The sequence below is a fragment of the Equus przewalskii genome, chromosome 4 (genome assembly GCF_037783145.1).
Source record: "Equus przewalskii isolate Varuska chromosome 4, EquPr2, whole genome shotgun sequence".
NCBI classification, from domain to species: Eukaryota; Metazoa; Chordata; class Mammalia; order Perissodactyla; family Equidae; genus Equus; species Equus przewalskii.
The window spans coordinates 44,320,112-44,341,954 of NC_091834.1; the positions used below are offsets into that span (position 1 = coordinate 44,320,112).

The 21,843-nt window shown below is 33.5% G+C and overlaps 1 protein-coding gene across 6 annotated transcripts in view; it reads left to right on the forward strand.

The window, feature by feature from the left end:
• The window catches only part of PHF14 (PHD finger protein 14), a 201,133-nt gene that overhangs the window by 103,183 nt on the left and 76,107 nt on the right, over window positions 1-21,843 (forward strand). For 3 of the 6 annotated variants that reach the window (XR_011539053.1, XR_011539051.1, XR_011539052.1), the window contains exon 17: window positions 19,766-20,877. The exons of the other annotated variants lie outside the window; for them this stretch is intronic. The gene's annotated coding sequence lies outside the window, so the exon portion shown is untranslated. The remainder of the gene's footprint in view (window positions 1-19,765; window positions 20,878-21,843) is intronic. 6 annotated transcript variants of the gene reach the window in all.

The window sequence follows — 21,843 nt, forward strand, 5'->3', positions numbered from 1 at the left end:
CTATCAAACCTCATTTTTCCCCTCATTTCACCCTATTCACTCATTCTCTAGATGTGGTATGCATCGTTAGTATATCTCTTAATTTTCCACTTAATATTATTGACATATATGGAGAGGTTGTTAATTAGGAAAAGCAGGATGATAATTGTCTTGCTTATTAAGGGACAGTCTCCCTTTTATTATTTTGGCCTGTGGTAGCACATTTAATATTTATCTTAACAGGCTCAAAAAACGAGCCTCACTTGAAAGCTTAATGAATAACCAGGAAAAATGGTGGGGAGGGCATAGGGCTAAAATTGAGAGGCTGGAATTTTAGGTAAGACTCTGCCAGCAAGAGGCTACGGCACCATGAGGAATGCAGATAACTTCTTTGGGAACCAGTTTGCTCATTCACAGTGATTCACATTAGCTCACAATGAACAATGTGTTAGATTGATTTGAAAATCCCCTTTAATTTTCACATTCTAAGATTTTATAGTACTATAGGAATGAAGAAGAGGAGAAAAATTCAGAAATGAAAAATATCGAGGTGTAAGGAATTCTGAATAACTTATAGCATAAACCTCCCACCAATAGTGCTGTTTTTAATTATATTAGCCCATAATATTTTTCCAGCTTTGATTTCGGTTACATATTTTATTAGATCATAGCCTACAAAATATGTGAGTTAATTATAAGGCAACTACTTTTCATTTTTTACTAATTGAGACATAGGTTTGTGAGGAATGGTTTATAATAGTAAATGTTTTCTTTTAGTCTGAAAAGTTCCTTTTCTTCTTAATGCTATAAAATAATATAGATTGAGCTTTTAAGTAAGCTAAAATATATTTGTAGATAAAAAGGATATGTTATCTGAGTATTTGTTGCATTTCTCATATTTGCTCTTGCTTTATAGTTTCTAATTGTTTTACATGTATGATATACAGTTTCTTTTCGATTTATTTCCTAATAATTTTTCTTTTAATTCTTCATTTTAATCCTTTCTGTGAAAAAATTTCAAGGAGCAATTACGTTTCTCCTAAACCAGAATAAGTTAAGGTTATCAATTCCTGAATTAGCTTTTCCTATTACAGTGCATTTAATAGGATTTGAAGCTAAATATAGTATACCTGTATACAGCAGGCTCCTATTTCAAAGGAGTTTCCTCTACTTCTGGTCTCACTTTCTAGATGGACGTCATATATAATTAAGAAAATACATAATAAAAATAAGGTTGACTTTGTGAGATGACTTGGTAGCTGACTTTTACCATTGCACGTAAACAGCACAGTTATTCTAAATCACAGTATCACTTTCAGCCAGATAACTACTAAAATCACTGCACTGTGGTTTCCTGAAAATGCCGTAATCCTTCAAATGCCACATTAAACCAAGGGAGAAAGCCATCAGTAGTGCCTGCACAGTTATGGAGAAGGATGAGCCATGAACCAAGTGAAAAGATGTTCTGGAAGAACAGTAACCTTTCCCTTGATGTGTGCATTTCCCATTACATTTTTGACACAAAATGTTGCAAAATGATTTAATGGTGGCATTTTGTTTTGCTGACTCCTTTTTTTCATTAGGAAGAAACCAAAGTTAGGATAGGAATGCCGGGGAAGAGTGACCAAGCACTGAATTCTATTATAGGAATCTATTTTCAAAATAAATAAATAAGATATTTTAAGAACATGACTTGTCCCCCTTTAGATTGTATGTGAACTGTGATATACAAATCATTTAGTACTATTACATCTTCAAAATGATGTTGTTTGATCTTTAAAGTTAATTTTTTTCTCCATTGTTTTCCTCTTCTTTTCTCTTCCCAGTAGTGCTTGATCATAAATGACATGTCGATAAGTCAGGAAAGCTTTATTTGGCAAATACATAGACCTCACCTGTTACATGTAACCCAGAAAGTGTCCTACTTTTGATTGTCACTAAGGATGTATATTACTAGAGCTGATTATACAAGGCAATAGTACGAATAGACTCAATGGTCTCAAAGATCAATGCCTGTTAACTTTCAGGGGAGAGAGGATACTTCTCTTTTGGGAATAAAGTCATAAGGGTACTGCTCATAAAACTAGTATAAAACGTATTTGCACCTATGAAAACAGGCCAAGAAAGAAAAAGTAACTTGCCAAAATATAGTTTGTAAGACTTTTGCAGCATTGGATTTTCACTTTGTGTTGATATGTAATGCCTGGGTAGGACCACACAGTTACTTAAAAAACAAAAACAAAAAACATAAGAATTTATTTTGCACATGCATGTACCTTAGTATCTCACTGATTTTGCACATGCATATATCTTAGTATCTCACTTAAAAAAATACATCAGATAGTGTTTGACTAAACACTACTTTGATTCCCCCTAACCCTCAGGATTATAGGAGTATTCATAAAAGGTGCAATTTCAGTTAAAGGAGTGGAGATTTTACTTGGAATTTCTCAATCAGTATGCTATCAGTTCCTTTTTACCCAACTGCCTAAGTTTTCAGAGGCAGACTTTACTGCTCTTTATGAATTCTGTAAGTGTATATTAGATTTAGTTTCCTAACAAACATTAACTCTGCTGCTTTTTTCTTCCTTTTCTTCCACCTTTCTCAAAATAGAAGGGTTTGCATTGAGTTCAGTAAGTCTTTATCTTCATTTTACCCGATTTAATTCCTTGCAAACAACTGTTATCTAGATCAAAAGAACTAATAAGGACAATATGCAGTGTGGATATGTCTTCCCATGCGTTCAACTAAAGTAACTTAAGGGCTTTGTTAGTGATATAATTAAAGTGTGCCCTGAAGAGCAACTATCTTTTTTTTTCTCTTTCTTTCTTCCTCTTTCTCTCTCTGGTCATCATCTTGACCAGAAAGCCACAGAAATTTGTTAAACAGAAATAACCTGTTTCCCCAGAAATTTCCCATAATGGTAACTCTCAGTATAGGCTTACCCAGTAAGATAATTGTAAAAAATGATTGGTAGCCAGTAAAACCAACAGGGCTGTGAAGAATGGGTAGGGTTACTCAAGTAGGGAAGCATGGAGCAAGGCATTTCAGAAGAGAAAAGAGGCTGTAGGAAGATAACCAGAAAGATGAGATGTTCTTTTATGGGAATAGGTAGATTTAAGCAGAAATTGATGGAGAATTGTTTGACCTGAAAGAGCACAATTTGTGATTGTGTTTTTGGACTGTCACGTTACATAAATGAGATATAAAAAGACATTTTATAAGATGGTATTTTCACAACTATTACTATTTGCTAAAAACATAGTTAAAAATAACAATTACAAAACTTTAAAATGTTCATGAAGAAAATAAATATACACATTTATTCTGGAAAAAAAATAAAAGCCATCAGTAAAACAAGTGTTTCGGCATGTACAGATAGCCTTTTATGTTTAAGATAATTAATGACCTACTGGATTAGAACACACTTATTAATTTATCAGATTGATTTTTTAAGTACCAAAGCAGTATATGTTGCTTGTAATAATTTAAATAACGTGTATAGAGGAATGTTCTTTTCTCCCTACTTCCTCTAAACCCTGCCCCTTGAGGTAACAGACATTGCAGTTTAGTGTATGATACTTCTTTCTTCTAAGTACAGATAAAATATTAAGGGCCCATTGACTGGCCTCCTCCCTCTGTCTCTCCCTTTTAAGGCTATTATATGCTTTATTCTGAAACTTCCGGTTTTTTTTAACTTGAAAATACATAGTGGACTTTTCAATAAATATAGAGCTAAACCAGTCTTTTAAATAGCTACAAAATATATCATAATGTACCATAATTTACTGAAATATTCTTCTATTGATCGAAATTCATTTTTTTCTGTTTGATTTTTATGCCAAAGTGAGTTTGCTAGGCCAAAGTGTATACGTATTTTATATTTTAGTATTATTTCATTTCCCAAAAGACACCAATGTGTGAGGATGTCATCACATTGATTTTTGACAATCTGGTGGGCAGGAATTGGCATATTGTTTGTATTCTGTGACTGCCTATGAGGTTGAGCATTTATTCATATATTGATTAACCATCTAGATTTTCTCATCCGTGTATTGTCTTTCTATATCCTGTGCCTCTTTATTGAGGTGTTTTTCCTTTTTTTAAAAATGAATTTATCACATACCTTTGTATAAGTTGTAGATATTTTCTTTCAGGTTTTTTTTTGTGTTTGTGTGCTTTGTTTGCTAATGTTCCTTTTTGCCAAATAAAAATTTTAATTTTTATATGTTGCGATATTTATGTCTGGAAAAAAACTTATTTGATGTATTATTATGAAATAACCAACTAATATCTTGTATATTACTTAGGCAAGCAACACATATTGTCTTTGTCCTTAAGATGATCTATGTGCAGTTGCGCTTGAAATGATTTTAAAGATCTGCTGAGATACTATGTCATTTAAAAATAATTCTTTATTTTACATTTTGGCATTAGCGTAATATAAAAATATTATTTTGCTTTACTAGAATATGTCATATTCTTTTGTTGATTTAAAAACATAATTTGTTAGTTTTCACACTTTTTTGTTAATTTTTAAATGTTGAGACTGCAAATTTTAAAGCATTTTGAAGCTACTTATTGATGTTGTAACCTTTTGTATAGTGTTTTGGGTCTTGAGGAAGTTGAATACGTGTTTGGTGATTGAACCTGGAGGAAGCTGAATACGTTTTTGGTGGTTTATTCCAAAGGCCAAAAATTACTGTTTTTGTTGAAGTCACTGGTGAACTCTGAATTGCTAAGTTTAATAGCCTTTTTATTTTCTAAGTACTGTTGTTTTTTTTTTTATCTCATTTCAGCATTTAACATTGATAACCAACCTTCCTTTTTAAGACTTTGGTTTTCATAGTGTTTACTCTAGTTCTGATCAGTAGCAAAACAGTGGTTAAAATGCTTGAATTTTGGAACCGAGTTATTTGGGTGCAAATCCTTACCCAACACTTAATAGTTGTGACCTTGAATTGGTTATATAATCTCTGTGCCTTAGTTTCCTCATTTGTAAACTGGGAATAATAATCATTTGTACCTCATAGAATTGCGGTGAGGATTAAATAAATAGAAATAGATAGTGGTTGTATGCCTTCATCAGCTCTCTCCTAGTCTGTTGCAGTAACTAGCACCTTCACTAGTTTGAATGTCTCTAAGGTCTCTATCCAGCTGTCTGAGTGAATTTGTTCATGTTGTATTTATTTGTCCAGAAGGTTCCAGTTTCTTACAAGGTAAATCCAGAGTTTATGACATGGCTTATAAGGCCCTCCAAACCTGGTCTCACTCTATCTTTTCGTCTTCATTTCCAATTATTCACAACTCCAGATGACCTATATTCAAAGATAGCAGGCTCTCTCTCCTTCCACAAGCTTTCCTGTTACTTTCATGCTGTCTTGTTTATACTGTATGTTATACTCTCTTATGTAAAATTACCTCCCCTTTTTCTCTGGAATGAGGGCTTCTCAATCATTTGTATTTAGTCTGTATGTCTTGGTCAATCCATGATTCAGTATGTAGGTACCGTATCTTAATAATTAAACAAGTTATAGTATTCCCAGTCCCAAGCCCAATACTTACCACACAGTGTGCCCTTTACATATCTGAAAAGAATAAAGCATCTATAGATTTTAATTAAGGTGGATCTTGGGGCCGGCCCGGTGGCGCAGTGGTTGAGTTCTCACGTTCCGCTTCGGCGGCCCAGGGTTCTCTGGTTTGGATCCCGGGTGCAGACATTGCACCGCTTGGTCAAAGCCATGCTGTGGTAGGCATCCCACGTATAGAGTAGAGGAAGATGGGTACAGATGTTAGCTGAGGGCCAGTCTTCCTCAGCAAACAGTGGAAGATTGGGAGTAATTAGCTCAGGGCTAATCTTCCTCAAAAAAAAAAGTGGTTCTTATTTAATATTTTAAGAGTGACAATCATCAGATATTAGTGGGAACTTGACTTAATTATGATATTTTTCTATGCAAAACATTGAAGCCTTGTTTAGATTGGAATGGTAGTTTTTGTCGTCTTTTACTTTAGTATAATTTGTATAGTAATTTACTTCTTTTTTTTTCATGGCTGTATTGTTCTTCTATGAGTTAAGGTACATTTTAAATTTTTAAGTGAGTTTTATTATCCTTAATATTCCTCTTGTGTTTCCAAGGATAGTACCTATTTCACTGAAATCTGAATTATTTTTAATCTGAACATGTTTATGTTACCATTAGTTTTTGCTAATTTTAACTGTTTAGGTAATATAGAGTCAGTTAAGTTAGATCTGACTATGTCTTCATCTAATTTTGGTCAGAATAGAGGCGATAAGGCTATTCTTTGTTTTGTAATGTAATGTTTTACTGTCTGGGTCTCCTCTTCGCTCTAATCTGAAATTTCTTAACAGGTTGAGAACTCCTAACTTGGTTTCCTGGAGTAATTTCATGGCAGAAAAAGGCACTATGTTTCTTTCTTTACCTGTTTTTTTGGTTTTTGATATAGTACTTTGATATAGGGCCATTTTCTCTTGCTTCGCTTCATTGATTGGCTTCGAAGGAGTCTTTACCCATGCAATTATTCCTTTCAGCGGTTCTTGCTGACAAAAATTTTTTTTTTTGTACAAGCTATCTTTATGACACCCAGTACCCTTCTCGCTTGGCAATTAATCTCAATGTGATGTCATTCATGTTCACAACTTCATTCATTAGTGTGTATGTGTGCGTGTGTATGACACAGACACATGTATACGACTCTAAATCCAGTACTCTTTTCTGGTATTGGGTAAGCATTTTAAATATGTAAAAAGAAAATCAACTGTAAATAATTTAGGAAAATTGTGATGATTTCCAGAAGTTGAATGGAGGCAAAAAGAAAAGGAACAATAAAATGTATACATCTTCAAACTAGCATAAAGATTATAAATCATCCAGTGTAGGTACTGTTTGTAGGACATAATTTTACAAGTTTTAATTTCTAGTAGACTATGCTTACTTTGTTTCCTTTAGTATAAAATTTAACTTTGCAAGATTATCATTATTATTGACTTCAGAAGGAAATTTATATTGGTCACACACATGCATGCACACATATACACATAGCGGCCTATTTCCTAGCATGAGTATTTTACAAATTGTGAAATCATTCAAACACAACTAATGAAAATAACACAATATTTTTGATTTTCAGGCATTTTAAAAGTATCTTTTATAAATTTAGTTTATTTCATATATAATGCTACTCTTAGTTTTAAGAAAAAAACCAGTTTTTGTACTGTTTTGGTTGTGTTCATTATATAAATATTATCTTTTATCATAATAATTTTCCTCAGAATTTATACAGGGAAATATTCAAAGAAATAAAAGCTATATAAAAGATCGTTTATAGCTATATTTATAGTAGGAAAATTATCCACACACAAATCCCAAAATAAAAACAGCTTAAACATTGTAAAGAAGGGGGATGACAAATTAAAGCAAATCAGTATAACAAAAAAGTATTATGTATCTTTTATAGATTACAAGATGATTACATAGGAATGAAGAAACCTATTTTAAACATAAGTGTATGCTACTATATTGTTACATATCGATATCTAGAGATTGGAAGCAAACAAGAAACGAGCATGGTACTTTTTAGTATGGTAGGATTATGAGTTTTTTACTCATTTTTCATGAGTAAAACATGAAAAATTTTTTACAAATTTTTAAGTTAATTACATGAATTTAATGTTTAAATAGAGCCCTGTTTAACCACACACACCGAAAGGCTAGTTAAATATAAAAAACATGGCTGTGATCAGTTGACCACAGCGTATAAAAACCTAACACAAACCTTTGCTCAGAAACTACCATTTCCTAGGGAAAACATATTCAAATGAAATAAACATCAAATTCCTACTCAAAAAAGGCTCTAAAGGTAGTCTAAATAAGTTTTTGTGCACATAATTTCAGTTGGTTAAGCAACAAATACTAAAGAGGGTGAAAGGATATGTTTACTGAGGCATGAACAACTCATTGATTCGTGTATATGTGTGTGTGTGTATATATATATATATTTAACATACCTAATCATTATAAATTAGGCTCTCAGTCTTGTCTGGCAATCCTCCCATATTTTCCTAGTCAACTTGAACTTTCATTCCTGAGAGCACCTGTTTCCATTCTCCTCATGCTCCTGATCTCATCAACCTCTTCTCTTCCTCTTTCATGTTTAAGAAATGACCTCATCTCCTGCTCCAAATAGAAAAAAAAAAAGCCATCAGGCAGAAATGCCAAAACTTTCTGACATGTAACCTATAATTTACCTATTCATTTATTGATATCCATAGGCATCTCTCTTCCACCACCCTTCCTTCTCCTCTTAACAGTACAGTAGAAGATGTGTTCCCTTTTCTTTCTGAAGCTAGTATTTCTACCAATGCCCTGGATCCCATCCTCCTTTGACTCTGATTATTTCCTACTCTAAATATACTTCAACAAATTCTCCATTGATTTCTTTCCTTTGGCTCTCAAGACATGGCATTCTCCTAGGTATTCTCCTCTCTCTCTGCATAGTCCTTTTATAGACTTCTCTACCTCTGCCTTCCCCGTACATATTAGTTCCTTAACATTCTGTGCAAGGTCCTTTTTTCATTCTGCATAGTCTCTGATGATCTCATCTTTGACATATCTTCAATTATCCCATTAATGCTAAATATGCCCATCAGACTATGAACTTAAGGAAGCAGTTTTACTTTCTTAATATCTCAAGAGCCAGGATAAAACTTGGCATGCTATAAATCTTCAGTAAGTTTTTGAATGGATGGTTTGTAAAAGATCACTTGGTTAGTGTGAGTTAGGCTTGCAACCCAGACTTCTTGAATTCGGTGTTCCTTATCATACTGTTTCTACAGGTTCTGTGTTACTGAGTTCTTAGAATCATCCTGCTCTTCTCAGAGTGCCTATTATAGTGCAGAGTTGTATCTTTACGTGCCCTGTCAACAATATTTTTTCAGTGAAATGTGTGTACTTTTTAACACTTTCATTCTAGTGTCTTGACTGTTCATCATTTTAGTTATTTTGGAAAATATAGCTCCTTCTTCTGGATTAATTGTCCAAGTCTCTTCATTGTTTAAATACTTAAAATACGAAATCTTCTGCAGTGTCATGTCACTGTATGTCATTGGGTTTCCACATTTCTCTTTCATGACAACAGCTACTTTCATTCTGTGATGTTTTATTTATTTAGTCTGGTCACTTCAGTGTAACTGGTGATCAATTCTTGATGCATTTCTTGAGCTTTAATCTTCACAGTCACATCCTTTTAAATTCTGCATCCATTATAGCAGTACTGTTATTTCCCATATAAAAATTCTTCACTTTATATGTTTCCTAGACCTTCTTGTTCTGATGTTTGGCTGTCTTAAATCCTTGAAAATTTTTGGTATCAATGTGTGATTTATTGATATCAGACATACGTGTTATCTGTGAGCAAGTTTTTGTCTCATTAAGCCCCCTTTATTTGTACTGGTAAATAAGAATAACTCCTCTTATTTTATATATAAATATATAATATATAAGAATATATTATATATGTAATATATATAACATCATTCCCTTTATACTTCATTGCTTAACCTGTAGTACTCTTAAGATAATTGGACTTGGAATTAGAATGTTCTCATCTTGTTATTTTTATCAACTACAATTGTGATTTAGACTAACTTTATTAGTAGAACTAGAATTAGAAACTAGAACACAAATAAGTGAGATGACTTACCAGAATTTTCAAAAGATTTGTTTACCATCTTGATTTTTCTGAAAACTCCACATATTAAGGGGGAAAAAAAGATTCTTGTGATCCTTATTCCTTTGCATGTGTTATCTGAAAATTAAACTATCAATTCCAGAATTTAGTATCTCTCTACCAAACAGTACCTTTCTTCATTTATTCAAATTGGTTATTATGATATTTCATTCTGTCTAGGCAAGGGTATGTTGTTTTTTAACGAAAGTTTGTTTTATTGTACCCTTACTTTAGTTCTTTGGTGAAAGAAGGTGAGAGAAAGACATTTAGAAAAAAATTAAAAAGTGAAAATAACCCACTGTCTTCAGCTTTTCTTTCATAGGAACTTTATCAGTTATTTAATTCTTTATGGTTTTCCTTTGATCGTTGTCTGAATACTCCATGGTTTCATTGAAAGGTGAAATTCAGAACTCTGGAAACATTTTTTTATGAGGCACTTAATGTATGTCTGTATTCCTAAAATACTTAGGCAAGTTTGAATAAAGTATGATGGGTGAAGAGAAGAGTGACAGAGAGGTTGATTATTACTTGGTGATTATACTATTAAAAATGTGACTGTATGATGTTACTTTAGTGTAGAATTGTTCATGTATTGTGTGTGTGTGTGTGTGTGTGTGTGGATGTTTAGGTTACTTTTTAGTACAAAGATAATGTATGTGGCCAAGGACCCTGTGATTTCGTTTATAAATTGGCAACCAGTTGAGCACTGTGAGAATTTATAGATTGAACTAAATAAAAGTAACTCTTTAAGTATGTTCTCTTAAAATAATAGCAAGTGGAGGACAAGTTCTGCTTTGAATGAAACTGTTAGGCACTTCCTGTAATTGCTCAGTAAATCAGACAGACACAGGCAGCTGCACGAGGAAGATAGGTCTTGGAAAGACTAAATCAATGGGACTCAGTCACATCCGAGTGAAATTACATCAGTCAATAACTTTCCTTTTAAGTGACTCATATCTTCCAGACCCAAATTTCTCTTGTCAGGTTAGTCATTTGTGTCAATTATTAAAGAATTGAAAAATTGCCTGATTATATCAAGGATCTTGTTGTGACATGGCCTGTAAATGTAGATCTTTTTTAAAATGAAAGTTGAGTTTCATGTAGAGTATTGAGCACACTGACCAAAGATTTCTTTGACTAGTCTATTGAAGCTTTCATTTGTAAAGAAATTATGGAATCTACTGTTTAAAAGTAAGATTCTTGTAAAAGTAAGATTCCTGTGTTTAGTCTCATTAATTTTCTAATCTTTTTCATATTTATTAAAGATATTAAAATCCATTCATTTATTCATCTATCAAATTGTTATGTGGATGTATATAAGAGACGAGAATTTAGAGGATCATGGGAATATTCCTAAAAGGATGATGGAGAATTCTTCATATAAACCAAAGTGACATTTGAGTTGGATCTTGAAGTATGAGCAGGTTTCAAAAGATTGAGATGGGAGGTAGCAAATCTTTCAAGAGAATGAATGAACATGAATAAAGACACAGAGTGGGACCATTGGAGTCATGCATGATGTAGGTTTAAGGTACATTGGGGCCTGGATTCAGGCTAAAGGCTTTAAGCGTCCTAATGGGGATTCACTGAAGACAAGAGATGATAGGGAGGATATCACTTTAGAAGATTGATATTGTGGTGGCCTGTGTGATAAATGAATGAGCAGCTAGAGGTAACCAGTTTAGCTGCTAGGAACCTAGACTGATAGAAAAATAAATGGAAAGGATTAGAAAGATTCAGGAGACATAAATTCAAACTAGAAGTTACGGCAGATAATTAGCCAAAATGAGAAGGCAAGGAAGAAAGGCGAGTGTTAAACCAAACTGGCTGACTTTAAGATAACTAATTGGAAAGAAAGGTGATACCAGTAACAGAAAGATCAGTGGCCATATTATTTTTTGGAGACAAATACAGTAGTTGAATGGCATCAGAGGGGATTGAGAAGTTTCTTTTTAGGAGTGTTGAGTTAGGAATTTGCGGAACGCATTTAAAGTTATGGGATTATAAACATAGAGAGGAATCGAACTCTGGAAATGGATTTGGTAACTCTTACAGATTTCTTCTATACAACTCAAGTATCCAGTCCTAACTTTCCTACCTTTACTTTAAGTAAATGACTGTGTCTCAGAGTGGATACTGAAGGTCTGGTAGGAAATCATGTTCTATAAGAAGAGAAGAATGGAAAGAATTGGGTGAATGTCTTTGGTTTACTTGGGCCACAGGCCAAGTCCAGAGAAATTTAATTACCAAGTAGGAGATCCTCAAGATGAAATTCTTTTATACTCTGGGTTTTTTTTAAAGCTTTGTTTGGTGACCAAAATGTCTGTATATAAATAACTATTTGTCTTTGCTTAGTTGAATGTCAACTGTGCCACCTTAAGTAAAGTTATAGAATATTTGTAATTTGGCTCCTTCCCACATTATTTTTTTTTAGTTTTTGTTTCCATGCCTTTCTTTGTGGTTTCTTCACACCAGCTGAATGTTTTCTACTTTACACAGAGTTTCTTAATCTTTAGGGTGCGTTTACATCACCTGAAAGGCTCAGTGAACCACAGGGTTTCTGTTTCAGATACCTTGGGGTGGTGCCCAAGATTTATATTTCTAACAAGTTCTCAATTAATGCTCATTCTAATGGTTTGGGGACCATTCGATTAGAACCACTGTTTTATTCCAGAGGCCCTTTAGCTGAAGCTCTAAGATGGTGGTTCTTAACTTGACCAGGAATGCAAAGTCATCTGTAGAAAGAATTACCAAAGCAAACAAACAAAAACCCACTCTTGGAGATTCCGAATCAGTAGATTCTAAATCTATAGGGTGGAGTTTAGGCATCTGTGGTTTTACAAAGCTTCCCAGGTACTGGACACCTAGTAGGACCTTGTAGGTACTACCTTGTAGTACCTATGCCAACTCTCAGGCCTTTAGATTCACCCTTTCATTATATTACCTTCGAACTGTTTGGGGAAGATTTTAGAAAAGCATTCATTGAGCAGATAATTATTGTATATCCATTTGCACCAGATGCTGGACTTGATTCAAGAGATACAGAGGTCAACAACATAGGCATGGTACCTGAGTTTAAACATCCCATGCCTTTTTTGCATATGCTCACATATTTACTCATCTAAATCCAAATGAGTTGGCCCTTTTGAAGTCTTTGTACTGGGACAGAGCTTATATAGGCATCTCATAAGACCAAGAGGCCCATTCTCTACTAGCTGAGCCTGATCATTGACTCTTAAATCCTTTAGGAAGGAGACACAGTTCTCTTGGCCAAAATGGTATTATAAAATGTTGAAACAGGGAGGTAGATAAACTGAGAATCATTTAAAGCTCTACATGCAAAATGATAGACGAGTTAAAAGGGTATTTTTCTTTCATGGTGACCTATGAACCAGATTGGAAATAGCAGTGGCTCTAGAAAGCTCTGAAGTAGTGCAGTATCTGACACTATCTTTTAAAGACCGTGTCCTGATACTTAAGATTTCTGTAGTCAGAAATCTTTTACTATGGTCAGAAAGTACAATACATTCCTGCTCATTAAAACTTTTAGGTTTTAGACTCTAAACTTTTAATTTCCCTTGTGACTTTCTCTTTAACTCATGGATTTTTTAGAAGTGTGTTTTATTTCCAAGTATTTGAGGGATTTCCCAGACATCTTTCTATTAACGATTTCTAGTTTAATTCCATTTTGGTCAAAGAACATATTTTGTATGATTTTAGTTCTTTCAAATTCATTGAGGTTTGTTTTATGGCCTAGAATATGGTCTGTCTTGTTCTATGTGCACTTGAAAAGAATGTGTATTTGTCCGTTGTTGAGTGGAGTGCCATATACTAGTAGGTTGATGGTGTTGTTCAGGTGTTTTTATGTACACTTATTTTCTATCTACTTGTACTATTAATTACTAAGAAGTATTAAAGTCTCCAACTATAATTGTAAATTTCTCTGTATACCCTTTCAGTGCTGTTAGTTTTTGCTTATATGTTTTTAATCTCTTTTGTTATTTCTTCTTGGTGAATTGACCCCTTTATGGTGGAGTGTCCCTTTTAATCCCTGGTAACATTCTTGTTCTGAAGCCTACTTCGTCCGATATTACTGAAGGCACTCCAATTTTCTTTTGATTGCTGTTTGCATGGTGTGTCTTCTACCTTCCTTTACGTTTAACAATCTATATCTTTATATTTAAAATAGCTTTATGTTTATAATTATATATAATATATATATACACACACACAGAGACACACAGACTGTATTTAAAGTGGATTGGATTTCTAGTAAACAGCATATAAGTTAGAACTTGCTATTTTATCTGGTCTGACAGTCTCAGTCTTTTAACTGGGTCTGTTACATCATTTAGAGTTAATGTAATTATTGATATGGTTGGGTTTAAATCTACCATCTTGGTATTTTTTCCTGTTTATTCCACCTGTTCTTTGTTATTTTTTTCCCTCTTTTTCTGCCTACTTTTGTATGGAGCACTTTTTTTTTTTTTGAGGAAGATTAGCCCTGAGCTAACTGCTGCCAATCCTCCTCTTTTTTCTGAGGAAGACTGACCCTGAGCTAACATCCATGCCCATCTTCCTCTACTTTATATGTGGGATGCCTACCACAGCGTGGCTTGCCAACCGGTGCCATGTCCATGCCAGGGATCTGAACTGGTGAACCCTGGGCCACTGAAGCGGAACGTGTGCATATAACCGCTACGCCACCAGGCTGGCTCCATATTGAGCGCTTTTATGATTCCATTTTTTCTACATTATTGTCTTACTTAGACCTCTTTTTAAGAACATTTTAGTAGTTGTCCTAGAGTTGACGATATACATCCTTAGTGTATCACTGACTCCCTTCAAATATTATTTTAGTACTTCACAAATAGTATAAGAACCTTATGACACACACTTAATGCCAGAGGCAGAGTTAAGGCTGGCTCACTCTCCTCACTCTGGAAGTCTCCCTTCCCATCGCATTCTCAGAGTTCGTTGTTTGTCCCCATTGTATCTTTCTCAGCAACTTGTTCAGTATCGTTGCACTGGTAAGAATTGAAGTGTGTACCCTCCCAAATCTTGGCATGTTTGTCTCTTCCTCTATTTCTGTCTGTCTGGCACTCTTCTCCTTCATTTTCCCTGTCCCTGAGCTGTCATAGGTGCCATGATGTGAAAATGAAAACTTTAACATTTAAATTTAAAGGAAGGTGTGTGTGTAGGAGGAAGTACATGTGAATTTTTGTATACCTGCCCAATTTTTCTGTAAAACTTCTAAGAGATAAAGTCTGTTAATTTAAAAAAAATTTAAAGGCAGGTAAGTGGAAACTTATATATATTTTAAAAATTTTGTTCATTATAAATATATACATCCAAAAAAAGCTTTTCAAAAAGAGTTCAAATCCCTATAAGATATAGCATCTTATAGTAATTTATTTTATTTCATATAATTTTAATGATTTCATTCAAAAAATTTTTAAATATAACTGTTGTATATTATTTAAAAACTAAAAATATCAAAATAATTTGGGAACAGTTTTTTCATTATAATATTTCTTGATATCCATCCCCTCCTTTTCCCATTCCTGTGGCTTCCTTGAGACTTTTCTGGTGTGTTTCACTGTCCTCTACTGCGTTAGTCTGTATACCTTCACTGTGTCCATGTTTCCTTTCGCCTTCTTTCTGGGTTTCTCACTTGCCATCAGCCCTTCTTGGATCCCATTGTGTTTTCCGTGGCTCTCCTCATTTTTATTGCTAGTGTTTAAGGCATTCTGTAGCTCTAATATATCTCAATTCCTTCAACCTTCTGAGTCTTTCTCTTGCCCAATCAAATGGCCTACACGTGAACTCCAGTCATTGTGGAAAGTCCACAAGTATCCTCCCTCATTTTCAAAGCAAGCCATACCTTCTGCTGCTGCTTCTTTCTCCACTGGACTCTGCCGTTCTTTACTTTATTCTCCAAATACCATTATTCCAAGGCTGTCTTGAACATATACTGAACAATTTAGAGTAACAGAGGCTTCTTACAGCACAGAACTGTCTAAAAAGTGAATGCTTTATGTCACTGTTCTTAGAAGTTACTTGGCCATTCCCACCACCAATAATGTTGCCTTTTTGCCTTAGACCTGGCTTTGTAAAAAACAGTGATCAGTGATTTAAGTTAGTGTGTTTAGATCTAAAATGATGCTATATTGTACATCATTAAGAGATTAGATTCTAAAGAGGAAACTGGAAAATAAACTAGGCCTTGTGAAGGAAACTTAAAAGTTATTTTTTAAGAATGCTTTTCTGTTAGTAAAAATTGAGAAAGGGATGTTTAATATTTAAAATATTCATATTTGGATAATGAAGGTAGCCCAGCTGCCTCTGAATTTTTCTTATTAAGGTAGTATTCTGAGAAAATTTGGATTAAAAAGAAAACGGTTACTCAGTATGTTTTTTTCTTTTATAATTAAGTTGATTTGATGATTTTGTTAGATGTATGGAATGGCTAACCAGCCTCATACATTTAGTGTTTAATGTATGACATTCTTTGCCTTTCAAATCTATACTAAAATACTAAATCTTTAAGTAACTTTGGATGATTCATAAACATTTTTATGTTGTGTTATCAATGTTTGAACTTCTTAATTTTTTTCTCTTTTAAATAAATGAATTATAGACAAGTAATTTCTATTTAAAGAAAACAGAAGCCTGAACATGGTATACATTAATTACATAGTGAAGTGTGGTATTTCTGGAGTACACAATTTTAGAGTAGTGAACATCATAATTTCAAGTACATATAGCAGTGAAATATTTCTCGTTTCACTCATTTATTTTTCAGTAAAATTTATTTTTGCAATTTTTCACTTATTTTCCATTGCAGTATCTTAACATTGTTAACTTACACACTATTATATATTTAATTGTTTCTAACGACAGAGAGTCTAGCCCCAGTTTTGCTACTGGCTTAGATGAATGACCTCAAATTAAATTGCCTCTAAAGTCATTTTCTCATCTGTAAAATGAAGGCATCAACTCATTTTTTCCTCAGATTTTGTAACTTTTGTAACTCAGAGAGATTCCAAAACAAACACTGTACAGTCCTGAAAAGGATCTCGAAGTCTGTAACCCTGCCAACCATCTGACACTTGAATCATCTGCCCAGTATCATTACTAAGTGACAAGGACAGAGCTTCTGCCAGAGATAGAAGTATGTAAATAATCCATTCCCTCTTGAGGCAGTTCTGACTGTTGGCAGTTGCTCTCTCCAAGTGAGCTGACGTGTCTCTCCTTAGTAATCAATTCTGGAGTCATACAAAACAAGCATATTCCACTTCTAGTATTAGAAGTCAACTATATTGTTTTCTAGTTTTTCTTTCTTTCTTTTTTTTAATCAAGCATCCTGTTTCATCTGTTTCTCCTGTAACAAGGTTTTGATTTGTATTGGTTTTGTATAGTTTTGGATATGTGAAATAGACTTAATATTAATGAAATTAGAGGTGAAATGAATTTGCAAATAAGATTAGGTATAAATTTTGGAGTTGATGGAATTTGATATCTAGATAATAAATGTATAAGAATCTCATATTTTTAACATTTATAATTGATTCCCAGAGAAATGTTACTTTAAAGGCTTTATGGACTGGGAATTAAAATAATGCTAATGTTAGGTGGTTACTTTGTCCCTGACTCTATTCTCTACTCTAAATGTATCATCTCATTCAGTTTTTACAACAGTCCTATGAGGTAAGCGCGTCTCCATTTTGGAGATTAGGTAGTTCAGGTACAAAGACTCTAAGCATCATGAAATAGAAATTATTCCAATTATATATTAAAATTATAGCAATTAAGTTATATAGTAGAATATAATTTCTTCTTTTCCAGTAAGTACTACTATTGTGTTTGATAAATTACGGTTCTTCGGGTTAGTTGCTAAAATTTGTAGAATGTTTATTATGGGCTAGTCAGTGTGCTAAGTGCTTTCCATGTTTTATCTCATTTTATTGCATTAATATTTCCATATTAATCCTCATAGCAACCCTATAAGATAGATATTGATTTTATCCTTATTTTATGGGTGAGGAAACTGAGAAGAATTACTTGTCCAAGATCACACAATTAGAAAGTGGTGGAATTAGAATTTGAGTCTAGGCAGAGTTGAGTTTGTAGCTCATGCTCTAATCATTAGGCATGCTGCCTCATTAGACTACACTCCTTTAGCATATTTGACTTTGTTGGAGTAAAAGAAGAAGGTGCTTCTTCTTGGTAGGCAATTCCAACTATACAAGATACAGTCTCCTGGTGCATGCATCAAGGAAGCCCTTTGAAAACAGTACTTTTTTTTCTACATTAACTTGTAAGTAAGCTTACTTGGTACATATGGAATGAATACAAAGCCAAAACTTGATCTCTTATGTAAAAGACCACATAGTCTTGTCCTAGGAAGATAGCAGCCAAGACAAGTTGTATTGCTTCTTCTGGCTTTAAGGGAGATTTGGAATATTCAGTGAAATTTTAGGATAGAGAAATATTGCTGTTAGTTTTTTTCAAAGTTACAATTTAGATTTAATTGGGGTTTAAAGAAGATTTCTGTGGTATCTAATGTATCTATATTAAATTCCTATCAAAGTTAAATACAAATATGTCTTTTGGGTTGTCTGCTAGTCTCTATCACTTATGCATGTAGTAATTATTCTGTGGTGAATGATGTGGTTGCTTCCTCTTGCATTATGCTTATCTAGTAGTACCTAACCTGCAGACAAAGCACTTCTCAGAGTATCAGATTTAGAATGTGCTTAAAGTTCTTCACTTAAAGACTGAAGCACTGAGAACAATTAGCACATGTGACTATTCAACAAGGGAATTCAGCTCTTCCTGTTTCCCTGTATCCAAAAAGGAAATTCAACTCTTTCTGTTTATTGCTCATATGTTGATAAGTACATTTCTCTGAAAACTATGTTTCCCATTATATTCTTTTTTTCCTTGTACAATTTTGTTGTTGCTTTCTTTGGAGGTTATTCAGTTTGGCATGGTAGCTCTTCTCACTAGTGCTTTATTTGTCTGTAATTGTGCCACTTTTCACTTTCTTTTTCTCAGTGGAACTTAGAAGCATTAAACACATCTCTCTAATAGTTAAATGTTAAAATGAACTTTCCCCCCTATGTTTGATTACTTGGCTGTTTCTTCTCATCTATAGAGGTGTAAATATCTGAAGGAAGTGATAACTTTTTATGTTTCCCACATTCAAAAATAATGTTACTTCTAATCATGAAGCACCTAAAATTTATCCTCTGAAAACAAAGACACAAAGGTAGCGAATGAATATGTGCCGATAGGGGAATAAATACAAGAAACACTAGAGAAAGTTTTGAGAAATAGATGCAAGTGAATGAGTTTTGAAAATTTGGCTAAAATTAGTACATTTATGGTCAATGACCAGGTCTTTACAGTAGGGTGTATTCTATGTCGGTTTTGTTGCACAATCCACTAAAATAGCTAGTTAGGGATATACTTTTCATAATTGTATCCAAACATTTCTAGTATAGTCTTTGAAAAAGGAAGGCAGTGTAGGCGCAGGGGATAAGAATCATTTGACACCTTTCTCCTGAGATTCTACAGTAGGACCAGCTCTGTAACATGCTGGTTAGGTGTGCTTGTTCTAGGCACAGTTGCATGCTTTCTCAAGCATTGTTAAATTGCTACATTTAATGAAAAATAGCAAAGTGCTATTTTTCAAAACATTTTGATCAAATATATGTTAGCTTATGTAAATATAAACCCTTCATCATTTTTATATTTTCTTTTAGTGAGATAGATTTATTTTGACAAGTGAAAGAAATAATAATAATATAAGAGGAGGCAACTCAATGTTTCAAATGATAAAATAGTTCCATTTGAATCAATAAGAACCTTATATAAGATCATGGCATTTAGATTTAGGGTGTTATCTTTTCGGACCAGATCATATGTTATTTGAATCTACTGTAGTATTGTTAGTATGTTTCATAAGACATAGTACAGAGCTGCTATGATCTTTAAATGTTAATGTTCTTTTCTTATCACTTTACTGTGTAGATACCCTTCATGAGACCCAACTCTGCCACAGCTCATCCTCGGAGGCAACCCTGGAAACCTCTTTTATAAGTGTGATTTTAAAAATGTGGATAACACTCTCAATAGAGTACATAAAGTAAAGGAGAACAGCTATCTTGTCCTTCCCATAAGCTTATCACTGCAAAAAGTTGCCTTTGCTTGTCAGGTTTGGATAGAATGTAATTGATTGGTTTGTTACTTGGACTGACAAGGCAGTTAATTTGCCTGTGTGGATTTTTTTCTATTTTTTCCCTTCTTCTGCTCTTCTTTTGCACTAATCAGAAACGTTTGATATGTGCATTGTTGAAAAATACTAAGTAATGTCTTGTCAGAATTGTCCTATTAAGTCATGTCTTTCCCTCTTGCTTCTTTGGCAATTGATGATATACAGTGTTTGGACTTACTGAAGAGTTACCGAAGCCTGTGGGACTTAAATGCAGTGTGCTACTCGCTGTTGTTGTTGAACAATACCAGTAACAAACAAGAAAGACAGTGCATTCCATTTGTCTGCTATTCTGTTTCATCCAACTTAATGCATATATTCATAAATGAAATGCTGCATTGGGAAACAACTGTAGACTCTTATATTAAGTATTACTTCTATTATAATATTCAGCAAAAGTGAAAGACTTGTAAAGCATTTGCTGTTCCAGTTTTGACTCATTAGTCCTAGTGTGAAACCACTAATATTATTAGCATGAAATTTTTACAACTTCAGATTTTAAACTCATGAGTAAGGGTATATCTGTGTTGATCTCTAGATATTTTTCAATAACACCCAAATTTATCCAATCTTTATGAAATGAGGGAGATACAAAGCTTGTTGACTATACAGCCTGCCAGCTGAAAGATCTTCATCAACATCTGTATCTTTCCAGAGGTTTACAGAATTAAAATTTGATCTTCAAGCTTTAATGATCCAGTTTTAAGCCAACGACAGCAATATGTTGAATATTCCATCACTCCATCTTGAACTGATTTAGAAGAGACTCTTTGCTGAAATTGAGAAATTGAAATGCACATATACATGTAAATTGTCAACATGTCTCTTGGAATTTCCTGATTTATAAATGTGGTTTTGGACATCTTTTCAGGTATAGTGGCAATTGAATATAGTTTAAACTTTAGGAATAGCGTAGGCAATGTTATAGATAATCAAAAGCAAGTGTAAATATAAAGTTGCTATATGCTAGTAATCTATAATTGTAGTAAAGAACCATATTATCGGATAAGATGTTTATTAGAAGTAACTTGTATATAAAAATATGTATAAACTGAGATTATTAACTTATCGAAAGATCTTATAACATTCGAGGAAAAATGCTAATGACCCATAGTAAAACCAGTAGGCTTTTTTTTTTTTATGAATAAGAAAGGACTCATTATTTATCACTACATAAGCTTAAGAAAAAGATGGTAATTATTACTGTTGCTGAACTCCAGCTGGTTTTAAGTGACAGATTGCCATTTTCTTAAAAGAATATGCTAATGCATTAGACCCTGACCCTCCCTTGATATATGGTGAGACATTGCTAGTGGTCATTTTTGTTTTGGATTTTTTGAGAAATCGTTAAGCCTTGTGGTTTTGGTGTCACTATTAATCAAAATCTTTTCTGCCTTGGTTCTAATTGGAATGCTACGTTATCATCATTCTGCATCTTGCAGTCTTCAGTGGCAGATATGCTATTTCATATTTGGTGCTAGCCCTAAGAATATTTGTGACACATTACAAATACAAACAGCGTCATTCATAAGATCATTGATCCCACAAACATGTATTTGGAGAACTTTTGAAGGGAGTAGAATAAAACACTTTCTCCTAGTAATCTCCTAAATGCTCTCATATTTCCACAGTATAAAAATAATCCTTTTCCGTAATTGGTCCAGTTGCTGTTTAAAGGAGATATTACTGTGTACTTAAGAAAATAGGCACTAAATGGTTCATATTTCACAGACATATGTAAGAGTAAACAGCATGACAGGTAAATATGGCTATTTGTCACATAATAGGGAAAGGAAAAAGTACTAAAATATCAGGAAGGAAATGAAATGACTGGAAT